Here is a 6,014-nt window from a genome sequence, read left to right as displayed (position 1 = left end):
TAGTGAACTGGTAATAAGGGAAATCTATGCATTCTCAGAGTCATGTCCTGTGATGTACTTCTTCCAGTAAGACACCACCTCTTAAAGGTTCCATAACCTCCCCAAACAGTGCCTCCAACTGGACACCAGATGCTCAAAAGCATGAGCCAATGGGGTCCATTCTCATTCCAACCACAGTACTGTTTCCCTTCTATCATAAATTCCAGAAAAGGTGCCTTGAGATTCTTTTTTAAAGCTTTTTATCACTCCAAAGAAAGTCTTTTCTTTCTTGTTATTTGTTTTGAGCCTCATGGAATTTTAATTCGAGAACATGTATTTATCATATGTGCCTTTTAGTGCGTAGATATTTTTTTTCATTGATCAAAAAGCTCAGCCAAGTGAACCTCTTCCTGGAAAATTTCTGAATGAATTAATTTAGCCTTTATATTATTCAAATCATAGAAATCATCAAATGGTAGGCCATTCAAACTCTCAAGATTTCTTATCTGTTATTTTAAATATTTAGAGTCAGTATAATATATTGTTTTAATTTCCTTTCCCTGCTTATTTATAAAAAATTATAAGAGCTTGTGACAGTTCAAATTTGAATACTGCATGATCACTTTATTGGAACAAAATTCCATCTGCAACAACCAAGGAACAACGCTGATTTTCTAGTCAAGACTTTTATCCAGAAGACCTCAATACTGTTAAGACCACTCCTGACAATTTTCCCTGTCTTGGTAATATTCCATTCAGGCAAGATGAGACTCTGAACACCAGGTGACACAAGTCTACTGTCATAAGTACCAATAATTATTCCTACTCAAGACTGGAATAACTCTGCAGTGATTCAGTGAAATGTCTGTGGTCAGTGTAATGTGAGAGCTGTTATTTAAGAAACTAGATGCTGTGCACACACACGACTTCAGTCTAAACACAGCATGCCATATCTCTTTTCGAGTAACATAAGCAGGATGTTTCTTAGTCTTTTGTATTGATGAAAGAACTTTTGCATTCTTGATACAAATACTGCAAGAAAAGATTTCCTCAATAGTCTTTTTCTGTTTTGTTCTTTTCTTTAAAACATTTTGAGATTTATTGATTCATTTATGTGTAAAATTTTATGTGCATGTGTATTTTGGTGCATATGTCTATGCATGCCCCCAGATGCCAGTAGATGGCAACATATTCCCTGAAGCTGGAATTAGAGACAGTTGTGATCTACTACATGAGTGCTGCAAATTGAACATGGGTCCTCTGCAAGAGCAACCAGTGCTCTTAGCCACCAAGTCATCTCTCCAGAACCCTTATTTCTGGTTTTCTTCATGAGCAGAAAGGGCTGATTTAGTTTTTTAAGGAGAATAAGAACTTTTGGAGTTTTTTCCTCCAGACTAACTCAAGTAATGGTAAGAAACTAAAGCTTTCTAGAGAGCTGTCAGGAGTGTAAATCTCAGAGATATGTCTATGAAAGACAAGAGGCCATGAAGAGGGTAACACAAAACTTGCAAACTCCTGTCACTGGAAAATTTATTGAGGATTACCAAGAAATAGGAGCCAAGCGTTGCAACAATTGTAGTGTCGGTTGTGCAGCACCACCTGCTTAATGATGGGCTGGTGGCATGCAAAGCAAAGGATAATAAGCCTATGTCCTGGGCACCTAAAGTAGTACATCTCTGAACCTCCAGTTCGCATAGTCTAGAGCTGTGAGCTTCGTGGTTTGTGAGACATTCCCTGACTCCTCTGTTGCTCAAAACCTCTAGTGTTGACCTCTCTTTTTTTCACCTGTTTGAGAGTTCCATCTTTAAAGAGCAAATCGGTCCTCAGTAAATCATTGGTGGCATTTAGCATGGTAGTCCATCTTATCTATTTTCAAAAAAGGCTATTTATGTACAACAGGAAGGAGGGATTTTAGAGGGGCTATTTTAGAATTTTACCTATAGTGCATATAATCCTATTTCTCTTTTGTTGTATTATTTGAGGTGATTGTGAGTAGAGAATAATATGGTGCTATTTTAACCCAAAATGAGAAGTATCTTTAAAACATTTTGCTTATGAATGATGGATGTCTAAATAGATGATTCACATTTACTTTGGGAGATTGCTTTTCCTTTATCTTTTCTTTCATCTAAACACTAAACTCAGTCTATTGGATAGTGGCCACTCAAAGGTAAAGGTAGCTTTTACTTATCCAATCCACTGATTTTAGGCTCAATTTCTTCTGAAAATAGCCTTATAGATATACTAAAATATGATACTTTATCATCCATCTGGATACCCCTTAATCTAGTCATGCTGATCCCTGGTCACAGAGAACAACTTTTTCACAGATTATAATTTTTTATTGATTTTTATTGAGCTCTACATTTTTCTCTGCTCCCCTCCCTGCCTCTCCCCTCCCCCTTCAACCCTCCCTCAAGGTCCTCATGCTCCCAATTTACTCAGCAAATCTTGTCTTTTTCTACTTTCCATGTAGATTAGATCTATGTAAGTCTCTCTTAGTGTCCACATTGTTGTCTAAGTTCTCTGGGATTGTGTTTTGTAGGCTGGTTTTCTTTGCTTTATGTTTAAAAACACCTATGAGTGAGTACATATGATAACTGTCTTTCTGCATCTGGGTTACCTCACTCAAAATAATGTTTTCTAGGTCCATCCATTTTTCTGCAAATTTCAAGATGTCGTTATTTTTTTCTGCTATATAGTCATCCATTTTGTAAATGTACCACATTTTCCTCATCCATTCTTCAGTTGAGGGGCATTTAGTTTGTAATTTTTAATTGAATCTGAAGTTGTAGGTGGGAGATCAAAGATATGAGGAACTAAAAATGGTGACACATTTCTGTTGTTATCCAGATAATAATGGTTTGATTTGAAAAACACAAAAGTAGAAATATATAGAAAGCAACTGTGTTTCAAAATAAAAACGATGTGTTAATTATGGATAAGATGAAAGTTGAGAATATTAACAAATTTTTAAGAATTTAAGACAATTTTTAAACTTCCTTTTTGTTTATTCTTTGTGTCTTTCACATTAGGCATGCCAGTCCCACTCATTTCCTAGATGTTTGTATCTGTCCTTCATCTGAGCAACCTCCCCAACAAAATAAAATAAAATAAGATTTAGGAGAAAAAAAAGGAAAGAGAAAAAGGGAAAGGGGGAGATATCATTATGGAAGCTGTACTGTGACACATGGAGTCATGCAGTAAACACTTTTACCCATATATCTTTATGTGCAAGTGTTGTCTGAGGTTCCCAACCTGCCCAGTCCTGCAGTAATTCAGTCCCAAAGAAACACACAGAGGTCTACATTAATTATAAACTCATTGGCCTAGTAGCTCAGGTTTTTTTTTTATTAACTTCTATAACTTATATTAGTTCATAATTCTTGTCTGTGTTAGCTAAGTGACTTGGTACCTTTTTCAGCGAGACAGTCACATCTTGCTTCCCCTGTGTCTGAGTCACAGCTGCAGACTGTGATTCCCTCTTTCCAGAATTCTTGTTGCCCCACCTCTACTTCCTGCCTGGCTATTGGCTAATCAGGATTTTATTAAAAATAATACAAGTGACAGGATAAAAGACCATTGTCCCACAGTATGCAAGTGTTCATTCCAGAGCCACTGAGCTATTTTGAGGACTCTGGTCACTGATACTATGTGAGACTCTTCTTGGACATCCTGTTGTTGTCCTAAAAGTATGGAATGTTTCACAAGTTCGTGTGTCATCTTTGCACAGGGGCCATGCTAATCTTATTTGTAGCATTCCAATTTTAATATATGTGCTGCCTAAGCACAGAATTTAAGATAATTTTAATTTGTCTCTATTTTTCAATTTTATTATGTATTGTTAATTTGCTGGTAAGCTTTCTGTATACTATAATTTTACAGCAATGTATGACTTTGAATTTCATTCACAACATTTTATAACTTCAAACCATTTTTTATGTTTAGCTTTCGTTATGTAGTAATTGTACCACCATCTGTATAACCTGCATCTTATAACATGTCAAAGTACTTAAAGAACAATAACATAATTACAAGAAACATTATATGATCTACTTCATACTTATGTTAAATATAAACAAGTATACATGCTATAACAATATACTGCCATTTCTATGATGCCAATTCTCAAAAGACTACTTTCATGAGTGATGTATATGTGTTGGTGTTTGTCTGTGAGTGAGAATGAGCATGTGTATATATGTGCTCACAGTAGCAAGAGGAGGGAATCAGATTATGTGCGAATGGAGTTTTAGTGGGCTGTGAACCTGTTGAGTGGGTTCTGGGAATTGAACCCTAGTCCTTTGCACAAATAACAAGAGTTCTTAACCACAGAGCAATTTCTTCAACCTTAGAAATATTGATGTTTGGGGAAAAAAAAAACACCTATCTTTGTATCATTTACATTGACTGATGCATTCTCACTTTAATACCTTTGGATTACTAAATTTTATTTTTTACTAAGAAAAGTAAATTGTAATAAGCGAGCTTTAATCTTTGTGAACTATGCACAATTGGCATATATAGTCATATACAGTCCCTTTGGCTTTAATACAGGCTTGAGTTTGAAAATGTGAACTTTATTAGCACCAGATAACAAAATAAAGAAAAATACCAGTTTATATTGCACTGGTGTTTCTAGTACCTAGAGACGCACAAATTAAAGGTTACCGTGCTCGTCAGCATTGGTGACCTTTAGAAAGAACTGAAAAGACTCATCTTTTCATTTCGAGGTTCACTTTGCAAATCCATAAAGAATGGTGTAAGGTCAGATTCAGCACTTTCATTCCAGAAAGGAGACAAATATATCTCCAAGATTAGCTACAGTACTCTCTAAGAATAACATGCTGAGTTGAGGCCCTGGAGTGTGTTGAACATGCCTAGGAATTTTGTCTTGAGGAAATGGGTGGTTTGAAGTTCTAACATCAGTCAGGTTTGTAAAGAAAGTAACGATTTAACCATGACACTTTTTTACTTGTTGCAAGGAGATCACAGCTGTCTTTGGAATTGGAATTGGGGTATCATTTGAAGAAATATTTCAGTTACTTCTCTTCCATTTCACATTCCTTTCTGAGAGAGTAACAATCTATTAGTAGAAAGTGTTCCATTCTATTTTTGTTTTTGTCTATCTTTGGAACAGGGTTTCTCTCTCTGTAGCTTAGGGGCCTGTCTTGGAACTAGCTGTTGTAGTCCAGGGTGGCCTTTAATTCACAGAGATTCATCTGACTCTGTCACCTGAGTACTGATATTAAAGGTGGACACCACCACCACCGGGCTAGAAAGTGTTCCATTCTTGCAACATTCAGTACACTACACACAGCAGGGATAGTTCAGAAACCATGTCTTTCTATCTGTGTTCTTAACAAGAAAATTGAAGAGTTTTACCTCATATATAGGGGGATGCCTTTGTGGAAGCAACCACAGGAAAGATTTTTCTATAAATATACAGAGAAAGGGTGTACTTGGGTTTTGTTTTTTGGGTTTTTTTTTTTTTTTTTTTGGTTTTTCGGGACAGGGTTTCTCTGCATCTTTTTTAGAGCCTGTCCTGGAACTAGCTCTTGTAGACCAGGCTGGCCTCGAACTCACAGAGATCCACCTGCCTCTGCCTCCCGAGTGCTGGGATTAAAGGCGTGCGCCACCACCGCCCCGGCTGTTTTTTGGGTATTTTTTTTGTTTTTTTTTTTTTTTCTCTTTTTGGGAGCCCAGCACCCAGCTGCCTAATAAATACATGGAGACTTGCTCTTACTTTTCCTTAAGCCTGGCCTTACTTGGCTTCTTTATAGCCAGCTTTTATAACTTAAGTTATCTCATTTTTCTTTAATACATTTTGCCTCTGGGCTTTTCACCTTTCATCATTATTTATATATATATAAATAATGAAGAAGGAGGCAATATATATATATATATATATATATATATATATATATTGCCTCCTTCTTCCCTTCATGACTGACTGGCTGTGTATCTGGCCCCTGACATCCTCCTCCCCTCCTTTTCTCACTCTTCATCCGTTTCTCAAGCCCACCTTTCTCCTC

General features: G+C 36.5%; 1 non-coding gene across 1 annotated transcript; it reads right to left on the bottom strand.

Annotated features, from left to right (window-relative positions):
• Positions 1 to 3,667: 3,667 nt before the first annotated feature.
• Positions 3,668 to 3,770, bottom strand: LOC119808630. The gene has a single exon (XR_005284539.1). It is a non-coding gene; the product is annotated as a U6 spliceosomal RNA (small nuclear RNA).
• Positions 3,771 to 6,014: the final 2,244 nt, after the last annotated feature.

Source organism: Arvicola amphibius, chromosome 2, assembly GCF_903992535.2.
Source record: "Arvicola amphibius chromosome 2, mArvAmp1.2, whole genome shotgun sequence".
Classification (NCBI taxonomy): domain Eukaryota; kingdom Metazoa; phylum Chordata; class Mammalia; order Rodentia; family Cricetidae; genus Arvicola; species Arvicola amphibius.
This window is presented reverse-complemented; position numbering and strand designations above follow the sequence as displayed.